Source organism: Bombina bombina, chromosome 3, assembly GCF_027579735.1.
Source record: "Bombina bombina isolate aBomBom1 chromosome 3, aBomBom1.pri, whole genome shotgun sequence".
Taxonomy (NCBI): domain Eukaryota; kingdom Metazoa; phylum Chordata; class Amphibia; order Anura; family Bombinatoridae; genus Bombina; species Bombina bombina.
In genome coordinates this window covers 464,580,116-464,597,615 of record NC_069501.1, presented here as the reverse complement: position 1 = coordinate 464,597,615, position 17,500 = coordinate 464,580,116, and the positions used below count along the sequence as shown (strand labels likewise).

General features: G+C 37.0%; 1 protein-coding gene across 9 annotated transcripts in view; it reads left to right on the top strand.

Annotated features, from left to right (window-relative positions):
- Window positions 1-17,500, top strand: part of ATP2B4 (ATPase plasma membrane Ca2+ transporting 4) — a 279,350-nt gene that overhangs the window by 51,869 nt on the left and 209,981 nt on the right. The window lies entirely within an intron of this gene.

Genomic DNA, 17,500 nt, shown 5'->3' with positions numbered 1-17,500 from the left:
TTACTTTAGAAGCGTGTATTTAGCAAACACCAGAGCAGGAGGATTACAGCCCCTTACAAATATGGGCTTAAAGAGATATTGTGCTCTTATTTCTATTACACATATGAAAGAGATACATTTATACATATTGCAAATATTTATTTATCCTTTTTTTGCATGAAAATCTTAGCTGTATTCATTTAAATTAAATCTAATACAGCAGCATCAGTCGTGTATTTAAAGAGGGATAATAGAACAAAAGTTAAATGCTCTGATGAGCTATTGCTTCCATAATCTGTGTACAAATTTAAAGGAGCGTAAATGTGCAAAAAAATGTTAGAGCATTTTATTATTGCTTATTATCGTTTGAATAGAACTGTGTCTAAACCCTGCAGCTCCAGAACAGTGCATATGATGAGTCAATGACAAGAGGCATATTTGTGTAGTCACCAATCAGAAGCAAGTTCCCAGTAGTGAATTGTTGCTCCTGGGCCTACCTAGGTATGCTTTTTCAACAAAGGATGCCAAGAAAACAGTCAGTTTGATTATAGAAGTAAAATTAAAAGTATCTTTAAAATTGCATGTTGTATTTTTTTTAATTTTTTTTTTTTTTTTTACTTATGTCCCTTTAAAGCTTGCTCTGTAACTTAAATTCATTCAACTCCTAAAGCTGGACACAACCTGGTGATTGGCAGCTAGTCAGGTATGCTATGCCTAGGTCTAACTCTTGACAGAAATGGAATGTCCCTTTAACTATCTGTTTAACCCCTTGACAGGGTTTAAACACATCAAGTAGTAGTACAATAATGCTGTAGCTCGCCAAAGCATTTTCCTATTGCACTAGTATATCCCTTTAAAAAGGACATTCTAATGTGATACCAAAATGCTGTCATTTGTTAGAGCATTTTGTTATTACATCTTATCATGCTTATTTTTTTCAGCTATGTGTTTTAACTCTGCAAAGGGGTTAAAACATTGTTCAATTCATTATTTCTCTTTGCCAGCCTGGGGTAGAACAGAGGCAGTGATTTGTGGCTACATGGCAAATCCTGCTCCTCATTGGCTAATGCATTTCAGTACCCGAGCACAACTTTGTATTTAAAGGACCAGTAAACACCGTAGATTTGCATAATCAACAAATGCAAGATAAGACAATACAATAGCATTTACTCTGAATTCCAAATGAGTAGTATATTTGTTTCTAACAAATTTCAAAGTTATGTATATTTCCACTCCCCCTGTACCATGTGATAGCAATTAGCCAATCACAAATGCATATACTTATAGTCTGAGTTCTTGCACGTGCTCAGTAGGAGCTGGTGACTCAAAAAGTGTAAATATAAAAAGACTGTGCAAATTTTTTTAATGGAAGTAAATTGGAAAGTTGTTTAAAATTACATGCTCTATCTGAATCATAAAAATTTAATTTAACCTGAGTGTCCCTTTAAACCCTTTGGGGTGGTTGAATAGCATTAAGCATTGAAATACTGTAGCGGATAATGACCCTTTATTACGTTGAAATATCCACAGAGGAGCAGCTCTACTAGCCAAAAAAACACCACATCCTGACCATGAATTTAAATAAAAAAAAAAAGTAATGTTCTTTATGAAACAAAGGGGGGAAAATACTAATATATGCCTGTTTAAAATAAGCTCCATAACACTATTTAGTATTCAGTTTTTGCTTGATGTGCCTTGAATTCCTGATGCACTACATGTATTTGGATAATCTATCCCTTACAACTGTATGTAAACCTATGCTGATTTGAAGGAAATAATTCTGTAAACTGCAGTAAAAATAAAATACCTAAGTGTATAATAATGGCTGTGTATGTATATATAAATATCTTAATATATTTATAATATATGTTGTGGATCTAGTACTTTTCTTCTAGCTTTATTAATATCTTGTGAAAATGTACCCTTAAAATAGACTAAGAAGGATTCCTGTGTGCTTGCAAGTGCAGCTAGCGGAACTACTAATCCTCTCAGGGAGTTCAGGACAACCCACCCCCTCCCTTCCCCTATGGGGCCAGGATTCCCCCATCTCTTGCAGTCATAAGACTAAATATAGTTGCAAGCCACTTCTGGCTGACATGTACCCTGACTCAGGAGAGATCTGTGTTTGTGTATGGGGGGGGGGGGGGTTCAGCTTGTGTGAAATGGGGGATGGCTACAAGTTAGAGATTTCCTCCTTAAACTAAATGAAAGTCAGTGATTACAGCTCATACCAGTAAAACTGAAATGACTGAGTCACTCTTTTTTTTTTTTTTTTTTTTACTGTGTTTAAAATTCAAACATAATTATTGTCAGAGCAGAATAAACGGATAATGCGCAAACTGCACATATTGCTACTTGTTCTGTGTAAGGTGTGTATACTGATACTGAAATCCGTAGAATGATGTTTCACTTGTAAACAGCACCACACTGTATAGTGATGCAGATGATCTGTAACATAATAAACATGCTACTGTGTATATTGAGTAGTGTATATTGCAAACTGGCTATCCATATGTAATGGCAATGTTATACTAACAATCATATATATTATTATTAATGCTTTACGTATTAAACACACAAATAATATGATCTATTTTCTAAAAATGTTCAGTGGCGCAAGGCCAGGTTTTAGGTAAGATTACAGGGTACCATCTGTCTGCCGTTCTCCCATACAGAGAGCTCGAGTTGTTGCCACTGCCAAAGCACAGATTTTTAGTTCCACTTTTTCTCAGTGTCACAGAAATGAGGTGGCCCTCGGCTGCTAATTGGTCATTTATCTATGAAATGATAATAAATAACCTGCATCGAATTGTGGTACTAATTACTAATATCCTGATAAGTGAGAAAACTATTCAATACAGTGACGTGGAGTAAAAACAATGGCATATGCTGCTATATATAATAATTTTGTTAAACAAATGTGCATTTTGACATAGTGTTTAACTCCTTACAGAGTCAAAGATGCACTACTGGAGCACCTCCGTTCTGTGTGAAATGAGGTTATGGTTTGTGATAGGAGCATACACATGTATGCCTGTTTCCGATTCGCTCACTAGCTGTATCCTCATCTAGAGAGCATAGGAGCAATACTTTGTTTTAAGGGGTTAAACACATAGGCCACTTTTAATAATAAATTAATTTTACTAACAAAGCAGCATTTGTATTATTTACAATATAATATCTCTTTAATGTATAAAACCGTAGCTAGGAACAAGCTGTTTTGTATGTGCACAGTATTGTAGTGAAAGCTCTAGGAAGCTACAAAGTATACATGAGTTTCCTTACCCACATTTAGATTTATTTAAAGAGGGTCCTTAAAGGGAAGATAAACACTTGAGATTTTTTTTTTTTTTAGATAAAATGTTTTTTTTTTATGCATAATGAAACTACTTTGCAATATATTTTTTATTTATTTTATTCCCTTTTCATGTGTTGTAGCTTTGAAAATTGAGCAATTACTAGTAACTTTAAAATGCAAACTGCTGACTTTTCAAGGCTAACTGCTACATACATGTGCCTAATTGGCTTTAACTGATAACTGCAAATAAATGGATTTTATACTAACTTTATGACCGCTATAGGATCATTTCAAGGCAGCAATGAAAGATAACTGATAGGGCCCCTGATTCTCTGAAAATGTATCACATTGCAGTGAAAGGATGATTAATTTTTCTATGCAGATGAAAATTGATCCATTACAAATAGAGCAGTGGCTCCCATTTATTTTGCTCTTGAACGCTGTTGGTGTGTATTTGAACCCAATGCAAAATCCTTGTTTTTTGTTGTTTTTTTTATATTCCTTTGACTACATCGATAATAAAAATGGTTAGTAGTCAGCGCCAGGAGAGCAAAGCACATGAGCTCACTATAAAAAAACGGCCACCTAACAGGGTCGTACAGAAGAATAAATAAATCATGGGGACATAGGAGCGCCACCCAAAGGGGGCTTAAGCGTTCTGGTGGCAAAGCTGGGCCCAAAGAGATTAACAATATGGTTTTATAATGAATAAAAAAACAACACCTAGTACTGTATTACTAAAGAGCACAGAAATAACATAGTACTGTATTAATAACTATATTAAAGGACCAGTAAACACAGTAGATTTGCATAATCAACAAATGCAAGATAACAAGACAATACAATAGCATGTACTCTGAATTTCAAATGAGTAGTAGATTCTTTTCTAACACATTTCAAAGTTATGTATATTTCCACTCCCCCTATACCATGTGATAGCAATCAGCCAATCACAAATGCATATACGTATAGTCTGAGTTCTTGCACATGCTCAGTAGGAGCTGGTGACTAAAAAAAAAGTGTAAATATAAAAGACTGTGCACATTTTTTTTTAATGGAAGTAAATTGGAAAGTTGTTTAAAATTACATGCTGTATCTGAATCATGAAAAATTAATAAAACCTGAGTGTCCCTTTAATAAGGAACATAGAAATAGGGTGAAAAATACAGACAATAAAGAATATATAAAAACATATGTTGCATATAAAAACGGTTTTAATACAAGGAATATATGGAACAAGATAGCTAGAACTATGTGGCAATCTAGCAGAGTTATTCACAATCTAGAGTAAAATGTTTAAAAGCAACGGTGAAAAACATATGTCAAACATATGACAAAATAAGGGTATAAGGGTAACTGTGTTATTTCTACGCTCATTAGTAATACAGTACTATGTGTTAATTTGGACCATTATACACCCATATTGATAATCTCTTTGGGCCCAGCTTTTCCACCAGAACACTTAAGCCCCCTTTGGGTGTCGCTCCTATGTCCCCATAATTTATTTGACTACATTGATGCCAGTAAACAAAGGTACATTTGTATAACACAATATAATCTGTGTGGATAGCTTAAAGCCTTTTTAAATGTGTGTGCGTGGGATGCAGCTGTGACATTGTAGAGTGTATAGGATAGAGCAGTGGTTACTGTGGTAAAATAAAATCTCAGGTCTTAGGGGACAGGGTGTGGTGGCTACATTAGGAGCTTGTGATATCTTTCTATTGCCCACTGATGTGCTTTGGCATGACCCATATTAAATAATTATGTATAACATTGGCCAGATATAAAGAAATATCTTGGATGGGTAGGATCTCTGCGTTTTAAAATGATGATCCTACCAAAACTCACATATCTATATAGTTGCCTACCGCTAAAACTCCCCAATGCATACTTAGACACGTTCCAATCATTACTTAACAAATATATCTGGTCGAATACAAGACCCCGTATAGCGAGTAAGATTATTACAGGCACCGATAGAGGAGGATTGGGTCTTCCCAACCTCAGGGCGTATTACGAAGCTGCTATGCTTACCTACATCTCAGGATGGGGCCCCACTAAGGAGCCCCCTAGATGGTATGACATCGAACAAGCCTCACTGCCTCATGATATTCTACTCCCTGACCTAATATGGATCCCGCTGCATTGTAGATGCCTTCCCTTTCATAGTATACAAGGACTCAAGGGACTCCTGGACTCTAATGCCTCTGGCTGGTCTACTCTCGCCATAACAACAATACGTGACCTACATGTTGGGAACACCTGGGCTTTGTGCCCTGAGCTTATCTCACAATACACAATCCAAAGGAAAATGCACTTTGAAGTGATCCGCTTTAGGGCCCTACTAAACATTTGGAATTTCTTTTAAACTTCACCACGCATCAATACATTGTGGTAATCCAGATGGAAAATGTGATTCCAGGGACACAAACCACTCACAATTCACTACCTGTGCATCCAAAACTGTCATACTTTACAAAAAACACATAATATGCTGGCATGGGAGAGGGACTTGGACAGACAGAGTACTTGATGCCCAGATTTGGATGAGAGCTAACCCTCTGAGCTATTTTATAAACTACTTTCAAGATGGCACTGGGTCCCAACTAGGTTGCGCAGATTCTCTCCCGCCACGTCAGACTGGTGCTGGAGGGGATGTGGTGAAAAAGGAGACAACATCCACATCTGGTGGAGCTGCCCAGAAATTAGTAAACTATGGACCAAGGTCTTTACCCTATGTAGACACCTCTCCCTCCCGACAGATAGGGGCCCTGATGCCTGCTTGCTACACTTGAATATCTCTAAACTCCCTAAACCACAGAAACACCTTTTTATTTATCTTCTGATGTCCACCAAACTTGCTATTGCAAGACATTGGAAACAGCAGAGTGCCCCTACAATAGGGAAGGTAATTGTGATCATCTCTAACATAAAAATAATGGAGGAGGCAGTATATCTAAACAGAAGAATCTTAGACCTCCACACTGATATTTGGTCCCCATGGGATGCACTCCCACATGATTTAGCTCTTAAAGTAGAACCATGAATAACTTTCTGTTAACCCCTCCCCCCTTCCCCTCCTTACCACCCCCCTTCCCCTCCTATACTTTTCTATCTATCTCTCTCTTTTTTTTTTTTTTTTTGTATTCTCTTTCTTCTAGAAGAGATAAAGAGTCAATAGAAATTTTTATTCATTGGTATATATTGATGTGGACTTGTTGCACTATACTGTTCTTTTTAAGTGTGTATTTTCCTGGAGCTATACTTAGCAGCTCCTATAGGTTGTTACTGGACACTCCAAGCTACCAAGTTATGGACATAGACTATTTGCAGTATTTCTTAATGGATGTTCAGTAACCAGTGTTATTTGTGTTAAAATCTGAATTGAAAAGAGAGGTTCACAACAATTAGCTGACCTCTCTTGTGGGATCAGCGAGAAATTATAAGTAAGATGTTACTTACTTTGTTTTCTGATTACTTTGTAATATGGATAGAACTACCTAAATATGTCTTACTATTGCACTGTTGTTTATAATTGTAACCTCAATAAAATTTATTTATAATAAATAATTATGTATTACGCAAATAGCTACAGTAATCGCGTGTATCTGTGATGCAAATTATTTTTTAAAAAAGTATATCTTAAACGTTCCCAAATATTTTAACTGTAATTTTTGTAATCATAAAAAAAATACATTGAAATGGTGTATATAGCAGGTGGGATTGATTTTCTGGGAGGTCAAATATGTGCAGAAGAATTACTTCTGTCCTCTGTTTGTATAAAGCATCTACACATGTGAGGATATTTATATTTCCCAGAAATCCCTTTTCCATTGCTTATGCAGTGACAAGAATGTCAGCAACTTTTCTGTGTGTCTAATAAACATTTTCTAAATGTTGGATCACCCAGTTTTCAGTGTGGATTAAACACCTTCCTTTTTTAATTTGGAAATGTTAATGGTTTCAACTTTGGTGGAATCTAAACCCTCTTGTTACTTTTCTGCTAATGGTAACTCTTAATTGGCATCAGCAGGAGAGATCTAATTTAGGAGAACGTAGTTACAATATGGTGGAGCCAATTTCTTCCTAGAGACTAAAACAATGCATTTATTTCTTTAATATATAAACAAATGTTATAATTTAATAAAACATATTTGCATTTATCGGACATCTTTGAATATATTATTGTCTAGCATTTTTTTTTAGTGCTTAGGGTCCCTTTAAATGAGTCATCCAAAGTACTGTACAGTATCCTATAATCCTTAAGCCAATTAGGAGTCAAGCTTCTGTGCATGGAAGGCCCAACGGGTCAGTGCTGCTTTTATCCTCTGGTGCCCGGGCACAGTGCCAGCCTTCATGCCCAGCCTTGTTTCACATACAAATAGATCAGAGCACACAGAAAATGTGAATGTAGACTTGGAGAATAGGTGGCACGGGTTAGGAGTTTGTGCAGTACATACACAAGTGACTACATCAAAACTAGGGAGGTAGATTGGGGAGATTTGCCGTCATCTGTCCTACTGAAAGGATGCAGCTGCATTTGTACATTTATTAGTAGCAACTAAATAAATCAAATACAGGAAGTTGCTTTTATTGGTTGCCCCCTTCCCCCATCGCACTCTAGATCTGCCTTTCTTCAGGGCCACCTGTCTTCTATCCTGTGGAGTGTGTTGTGTAAGAAATAGGATTCCCTCTTCAAACCTACTAAAATAGACAGTGCCATAGATATTTGTTACATGCTATAGATAAAATGGCTGTAAGGTTGGACAGGCCTAATGTTAACAAATCTAAAGCTTGGGTACCACCATTTTTTTTTTTAAATCTGCTCTGTCCCTTCCCTAGAATAAATAGATAATTCAGCAATGGTATTTTACAATTCATATACTTTAGTAGTAACATTCTATGCAGTTTATATAATGAATAATTATCAAAAGCATATTTAGTGCCTACTTGAGTGTCTACATTTCTGGCTGCCCCAAGCCAGTGTTTCTTTGTGTGTGTGTTTTTTGTTTTTAAACTGAACTTGTGGTACAGCCAATAGAGTGAAGAAAAGGCACAGGCGTAATCTTTGCTCTGTGATAGGCATTAAAGGGACACAAGGCAAAATTATAGGGCTTTTTTAGATTCACATAGAGCATACAGTTTTCACCTCTAAACATTAAACAGATGTACCCTGTTCGTCGGCTGTCTGTTGTGCATCTAGGGGTGTAATTAGCATGGATCTCGCCAAGACATGCAGAAATGGGGTGTGGTCTTGCTGCTTTCGGCACTATTAGAGCCCTGAAAACCCCTTGTAACGGGCAACATTCAAGGTACGTCGCTGTCCAATTTATTCCTTTATCAAATGATGCATATTTTTTTTTATATGCACACTCTGAGAAACCAGCTACTGCTGAGCATTTGCAAGAGTTCACAGTGTAAATGTATATGAGTTTGTTATTGGTTGATGGCTGTCACATAATACAGTAATATTTATGGGGGGGAAATCTACTGCTGTTGCGTTGATTTTTATTATGCACTTGTTGATTATGATTCTACTGAATGTAATGGTCCTTTCAGCTTCTTTAAAAAGACACAGGTGTGTGCTATGCCCTTTCTATGGAGTGGGCAGTATAGCTTCTTATCGGCTGTACCTTCTGGTGACAAGTTTAATTCAAATGTAAAAAAAAGTAAAACCGGATATGGTTCGGCCAGACAGAGAAGATTAAAGAAAAGAAAAAAGAAATAATTTGAGTGATAAAAATCTAATTATTATTTGTAAAGTAGCATTAAGACACTACAGTACTGTATAATGGGTGCTGTGTGTGTATGTGTGTGTATATATATATATATATATATGTATATATATATATATATATATATATATATATATATATATATATATATATATATATATATGTGTATATATACACACACACACACATATATATATATATATATATATATATATATATATATATATATATATATATATATATATATATATACGTTCTTGAAAAATTGCTGCATGTTAACATAATAAAGCATTTGACCGTGATCTATTATTGCCTCCCCCACCGTGTCTCTCCAGTTGCAACACACAAATTGCTCCTCTATGTGACTCACCCATAAAAGTGACAGTAGGGAAAAGCTTAGGGCTAGATTTATTAAGCCCCTACGGCAGCAAGTTCTCGCCGTGATTTTTCAAGCAGCGGTCACCAGACCGCTGCTTTCCTAAGCTCTTCGCCACCTCTATGGTGGCGAAATTCAATCTCCTCGGTCGAGTCCGACCGAGGAGATTGACACACATGCGCAAAATTGCGGTCGTGTGCAATGTTAATTACCTACGGGTAATTTCGCCCCGCCACAGGCGAGCTGAGGCGTACAGGGGCGCGTATACGTGCCCCTGTACACCTCAGCTATGATAAATCTAGCCCTTACTGTCCTGCAGCACAGCCCTTACTTCTGGGATGATTTATGGTGTATATTTCTGGAAGTTTATACTTTTGTACAAGCATTGAGGTTATTTATACTAGAATAAATTTCTTGTTTTGGTTAGTTACATTTCTAAATTTTCTTTTATAGAGGCTGGACTAGTTTATTGCATATTTGGAGCTTCTTCCTCATAAATAAGAGGCAGGTTTATAAAATGCTGTTCTCTTGTTGAATTTCCAAAAAGGACAGAAATCAAGAAACTATTGTAAAAAACATATTTGCTTTTCCTGCACCCCTTGATACCATACTATTTGCTGTCTAATTTTCCTCTGTTTACCTTTATCATTAAAGGGACGTGAAACCCATTTTTTTTTTCTTTCATTATTCAAATAGAGAATACAATTTTGAAAGTGTTTCCAATTTACTTCTATTGTCAGATTTGCTTTGCTCTCAGGTTATACTTTGTTGAAGAGATATCTAGATAGGTAGCATGCACATTTATGCATAACACTCTTGAAAAACTGCTGCCATATTGTACTGCAGACATGTGCACACTCCTGAACTTACCTTACTGCTTTTCAACAAAGGATAACAAGAAAACAAAGACAATTAGATAATGGGAGTAAATTGGAAAGCTGTTGATCTAATTTGCTTCATTGTCTTGATATTTGTTGAATGAGCAACATTGCACTACTGGGAGCTAGCTGAACACATAGGTTAAACCAGTGACAAGAAGCATTGATGTGCAACCACCAATCTGCAGCTGTCTCCGAGTAGTGCATTGCTGCTCCTGAGCCTACCTAGGCATGCTTTTCAACAAAGGATACCAATAAAAGGAAATTAACTAACAGAAATACAGAGAAAAGTTGTTTAAAATTGCATGCTTTCTCTGAAGGATGGCAGATTGTTATTTCACTGTCCCTTTAATCCCTGTTTTCTCTTTTCCCACTAACAAATTTCTCCTTTGGGGGGCTTTTTTGCCTTTTTTTCTTCTCAAATGGAAAGAGTCTTCAGCTGTATTCATTACTTTTGGGAAATAAGAACCTGGCCACCAGTAGGAGGCAAAGACTCCCCAGCCAAAGTCCTAAACACTCTTCCCACTCCCCTCATCCCCCAGTCATTCTTTGCCTTTCGTCCAAGGAGGCTGGCAGAGAAGTGTCAGAATTTATTTTTTCTCTTATGAAGGGTATTACTCTTCAGCATGGGACAGGAGTTTTAAGTAGTCCTGTCAGTCTCTCAATGAGGGCTTGGATGAAAGTTAGAGTCCGGAGATGCATGGAGATTCTTTCTGCAAAACCATCCTGACTCATTTTAACAGCTCCTCAAGCAATCAGCGTTGTCAAACTTCACTCCGCTGCCTGCTTTCTTCTCTCAAGTTCATGGCGGAGGTGATGCTACTATCCATCACACTTGAAGGGTTGTGTTCCTGTTCCACGGCTTAGATTCCAGTAAGATCGCTTCAGTTTACTTTCTTTATGAATGTACTGTAATAAAAATGTTTTCCCAAGAGGCTACCACCTTGTGGGTCTAACTTAACATAAGGGTCTCAGTGAGTTTCCTTTAGTATCTTGGAATCAAGGGTTATTGAACAGGGGGGGTTTATAATCATGTTTATGTGATTCAACCTGCGTATCTGTGGTGTTTACTGGGCTCATGGTTTGGAACATTAAGGCCTTTGGAAGTGACGTGACCTTATGGTTGGGCACGTTTTTTGGACTAAACGGTTGTGGTCAGGCGTAGTTGGACCTTTTTGCTAGATCCTTTGGGTCTAGGGTCCTGTTGTCTGTTCTAAGGAGTAGGGTTGCACTCGTGCTGTGGCCATTCTTCCGCTCGTTTTTTAGCTGGTTCTGGGGTTCTTCTGTTCCCCCTTTTTCAGACCTGCCGTTGCTGGGGCTGGGAGTGGGTTCTGAGAGACGTTGTCATCTTCAGGATCTAGGTGGGTATAGTAGTTGGCTAGCTCCCTAAGCTTACAAGCAGAGGGTCTAGGTTTTCTCCACCTCGGGTTCTGGGTGTCACTTCTCTTTCTTGGGGGACCTCGTGGAGGTTATGATTCTCAGAAGGAAAGACTTCTACATAATTTGGACATAGTCCATGCTTTGAAGTTTTACTTACAAGCGACTAAAGACTTTCGTCAGTCTTCTTCTCTGTTTGTAGTTTTTTCTGGAAAACGTAAGGGTCAGAAAGCTACGGCTACCTCTCTTTTTGGATGAGGAGTATCATCCGATTTGCATATGAGACTGCTGGACAGCAGCCTCCTGAAAGAATTACGGCTCATTCCACTAGGGCGGTTGCTTCCTCATGGGCTTCCAAAAATGAAGCTTATTGGTCTTCTCTTCACACTTTTTCTAAATTTTACAAATTTGATACTTTTGCCTCGGCTGAGGCTGTTTTTGGGAGAAAGGTTCTTCAAGCAGTGGTGCCTTCCATTTAGGTTCCCTGTCTTGTCCCTCCTTTATCATCCGTGTACTCTAGCTTTGGTATTGTTATCCCACAAGTAAGGATGATGATCCGTGGACTCATCGTGTCTTTAAAAAGAAAAGAAAATTTATGCTTACCTGATAAATTTGTTTCTTTTTAGACACGATGAATCAACTTTTAGGACAGGTTGTTATTTTTTGTAAACTTCAGACACCTCTGCACCTTGGCTTTTCCTTTCTCTTTCTAACTTCGGTCGAATGACTGGAGTGGGAGGGGAGAGAGGAGCTATTTAACAGCTCTGCTGTGGTGCTCTTTGCCTCCTCCTGCTGACTAGGAGGCGATATCCCACAAGTAAGGATGATGATCCGTGGACTCATCGTGTCTAAAAAGAAACAAATTTATCAGGTAAGCATACATTTTCTTTTTTATGTGGGGCGTCCTTATTTTATTCTTCTGGCAGCTTTCACCCTGATATTTCTTCTACTGTTCCTTGTTCCTCGGCAGAATGACTGGGGGATGAGGGGAGTGGGAGTAGTATTTAAAGGGACACTGAACCCAAAATTTTAAGCAACTTTCTAATTTACTCCTATTATCAATTTTTCTTCGTTCTCTTGCTATCTTTATTTGAAAAAGAAGGCATCTAAGCTTTTTTTTTTATTATTCAGAACTCTGGACAACACTTTTTTATTGGTGGGTGAATTTATCCACCAATCAGCAAGGACAACCCAGGTTGTTCACAAAAAATGGGCCGGCATCTAAACTTACATTCTTGCTTTTCAAATAAAGCTACCAAGAGATTAAAGAAAAAATGATAATAGGAGTAAATTAGAAAGTTGCTTAAAATTTCATGCTCTATCTGAATCACAAAAGAAAAAAATTTGGGGTCAGTGTCCCTTTAAGCCTTTGGCTGGGGTGTCTTTGCCTCCTCCTGGTGGCCAGGTTCTTATTTCCCAAAAGTAATGAATGCAGATGTGGACTCTTTCCATCAGAAGAAAAGAAAATTATCAGGTAAGCATAATTTATGCTTTTTTCTCATGTACTAGAACGTTCGAGTTATTAAAATGATTTTAAATGATATTTTTAGTGATAGTTAAATGAACACTAAACACCTTGTGGAATGTATGTACAGTAAAACAATACACATTATTTTTTTGTCCCCTTTTCCTGTAATTTAACGGGACAGTAAAGTCACAATTAAACTTTCACAGTTTAGATACAGCATACATTTGTAAACAACTTTCCAATTCACATCTATTATATAATTTGCTTTGTTCTCTTTGTATCCAATATTGAAAAGCATACCTAGGTAGTCTCAGAAGCAGCAGTGCCTTACTGGGAGCTGGCTGTCGATTGTTGGCTGAACATGTGTTTCTTGTCATTGGCTCACCTGATTTGTTCCCAGTAGTGCATTGCTAAATTTGATAATAAACATAAACTGAAAGGTTGTTTAAAATTGCTCTCTGAGTCATGAAAGAAAACATTTGGGTTTAATGTCTCATTAATTCTGGATTTTGTGGGATTTCCAATTACAGACTTAAAGTGATGGTAAACTCTCCCATCTTTAAAAACTGATCCAAATTGTTAGTGAAATTTTAGATGGAGTTTCATTCATCAGTTGTAATAAATATGTTCTATAACTTGCTTTTTAATGTAGATATAAAATTTAAATACCCCGTGCTCAGAGTCAATTTTTCTGTGACCTAACGGTTTGATTTGTTCTCCAATCAGTGCTCTAGCTACAACAAAATTGCCATATGGGGAGAGCGCTGATTGGACAACAGTTCAAAATGTTTAGCTCACAGAAAAAATTTACTTTTGAAGTGGGCGCCAGAGCTCGGGTATTAAAATTTCATGTCTATATCAAAAAGTAAGTTTTAGCGCATCTTCATTACAACTAATAAATTAAACTCCATCTAAATATAACTCCCTGTTTTAAAATCAGATCTGGAATGTTAGAGTTGACCATCACTTTAACACTGCTATTCTCCACACAGTTATTGTTTGCATGCTCTAGTGTGTCATTTCATTTATAGCTGTCCCTAATTGACCTCAGCGGAGAAAAATCTCTAGCTTACAGTGTGGCAGTGCCCTCTGCTTTATGAGAGCCCCCCCCCCACACACACACCAACATTTAAACAACAAAAATTGCATCTGATTATAATTCTCTAATTCATATTAATCTTTGCTTTAAACAAATCATTCTATCTAGTATTTATTAAGTATTCAATGTCCCTTTTAAACATGAAAATCTGATACTAAAACGCACATAAATGCATGTAGTTTTGATTAGATGCATTTTTGCCCTTTACGTGTATTAGCAATACTACTTCTGCACAAAGCAGTTTTACAGACCTTGCTATTTGCGATTGCTGCTAATCATTGCTTAGAGGATGATTCAATAATGTTATTTCAGGTCCTATCACATAACTGGTTACAACATTTTTGCCAATTTGTGTTGATGGGGGGGAAAAAAAGCTTCCAACTGAAATGTACTGATGCACAGTTAGTTTTAACTAGAATGCCTCTTTAATGGGACATAAAACTGTGTGTGTGTGGGGGGGGGGGGTGACCTATTGTGTTAGAACATTGTATTATTGCCTGCCTATAACTGTGTTCAACAAATGTGTACTACTGGGAGCTGGCTAAATAAATCTGTCCCTAGCTAGCTCCTAGTGTATTGTTGCACAGGGGCTGATTTAACCCCTTTGCAGGGTTAAACATATAGTTGCAAACAAGCAACGGTGCAATAATAATAAAATGCTTTAACTCATTTAATTATTTTCTTTTTTTTGCACTTAGGCTATTTTCTTTTAATCTTTTGGAACATACATGGTATCTTTTTGTTTGACTGAAAGACAGATGTTCCTTTGCTATAAAACCCCCCCCACTTGTTTTCATTCTTGTGAGTGTGTACTTACCAGCCAGTGACTTGACACATATCAGCAAGAAGCTATTCTAAGGGGGGGCTACTAAAATAGTACAAGGTCTTAAAAAAAAAAAAACTTGTATGTTTGTGTATAGCTTAGGTAGAGGAGAGAAGGGGACATATGATAGATACCTTCAAATATATTTAGGGGTTTAAAGGGACATTAGACATAGGGTGACCATATTGCCGATTTAAGAAGGGACAAATATGAAAAGTACATATGTTAGGGCTGTTTTCAAGGCTGTTTAAAGAAATGGTTTGTATAAGAACCCTGACATATGTATTTTGCATATATGTCCCTTTTTAAAGCGGCAATATGGTGACCCTAATTAAACACTAAAAACATTTTTATAAGCAAAGTATTGAGGTTATTGTCCCATCTCCCTCTAGTCATGGCTGCCACCATGTTGAAATCTAGCTTTCACTGCATTCCAGAATATGTGCAGCAGCTCTCCTTCAGATACCTGCAGTGTAACCTAGGTTCCAAAATGGTGGCACCCATAACAAGAGAGAGATGCATGAAATATACTTGGTGTGTAATGTCCCTTTTTAATAAAGCAGAGAATAAAAGTATTTTTCACAAAAAGTAAAAAGTCAGAACAAAAGGGTTGTGATTTCAAGTTAGACTAGCAGGTTCAGGATTAAAGGGACAGTCTACACTAAAATGGTTATTGTTTAAAATGTTAGATAATGCCTTTACAAATTACTACCCATTCCCCAGCTTTGTATAACCAACATTGATATATTAATATACAGTACTTTCCAACATTTAAACCTCTAAATGTCTGCCTGTTTCTAAGCCACTACAGACAGCCTCTTATCACATGCTTTTTTATTTGCTTTTCACAACAGGAGACTGCTAGTTCATGTGGTCAGTATAGATAACAATGTGTTCACGCCCGAGGAGTTATTTAAGATTTAGCACAACACGGTACTAAATGCAAGTCAATAGATAATAAATAAAAAGTCATGTGATCTGAAGATGCTTGGATACAAGGTAATCACAGAGGTAAAACGTATATTAATATAACTGTGTTGGTTATGCGAAACTGGGGAATGGGTAATAAAGGGATTATCTAGCTTTTAAAACAATACAAATTCTATTGTAGACTGTCCCTTTAATCAGTGCAAGCACTTCTCTACAGAAAAGGTGGTTTGATGCATGGAACAGACTTTCAGGAGATGGGGTGAGGACATAAACTGTAATGGAATGCAGTAACACTTGGGAAAGACATGAGGCTATCCTAAGAATTAATTAATCTTACACTTTAGTAGGAAATGTGGGCACCATTGATAGGCCTTCTGGTCTCTCTTTGCTGCCAAAATCTGTGCTTCTGTGTAAATCTGTCCCTGGCTGGAATCTATGTAATCCCTTTCCTATATATAATGGGGAAATACTGAAAATAGTTCTGGTTTGTTTGATGTGATTTCCTGTATGAGCCTGGGTTTAATAATAACAGGGAGCAAAGCTTGGCAGTAATAATTTGTGTAGTGTAATCCCCTACCTGATAATTTCTCTACATGATAAGACATGCACATATTGCTGGTTTTGGCATACAAAGTACCTGTGTTCCCTTTTGTGCATTTCTGTGTACATTGTCTTACTTATTTTTAACCCAGTGTATATATGTTGCTCAAATATTTAAAACATTTGCTTTTAAATTATTGCTAAATTCTTTTTAGGGAGGAAAAAAAAAATCTAAGTTGTGACCGTCACAGTATGTAGCTTTACTCATAGTTTTTAGTTTCAGTAGATACATGTGAACTGTTTATTTGTATTCATTTATTTTTGCACACTCTTTGGCAAATGTTCTTGGTGACTACATTGTGATAGGGATTATTGCAGACAGTTACATCTGTAAATTAGCTGTATAATTAAAGAGACATGAAACATATTTTTTCTCATAATTTTAAAATAAATAAGTCTTCTATAATCAAATTAGCTTTATTCTGTTGGTATTCTTTGTTGAAGAAGCAAGCATGCACTACTGGGAGCTATCTGAACACATAGTGGGGTCCAATTACAAGGCATATATATGCGATTGCCAATCATCAGCTAGCTCCCAGTAGTGCATTGCTCTCATGAGTCTACCTAGATATACATCTTGTTTTTGGCTTTCCCATGTGTTCAGCTAGCTCTCAGTATTGCTGCTCCTTCAACCAACAACACCAAGAGACTGAAGGCAAATAGATAATAGAAGTAAATTGGAAAAACAGCTTTGCAGTATATTAATTTGCCTGCTTTTGTTATAAAATACCTCTGAAAAATGTTGCAGAGGGGCTGGAGAGACCCCATATTGTGAAGTGTATGTGACCTTGCAACATTCTTTAAAGTGATTGGTTGGCTCCAAACAAAAGCGTGTTTACAGGTGCCCCTAATTTGCTGCGGGCAAAGGAAACCAGGAACATGGGCATGGATTGCACTTGGCTTTTGGCAATGTGTTATCCCAAGTCTGCTGTTTATT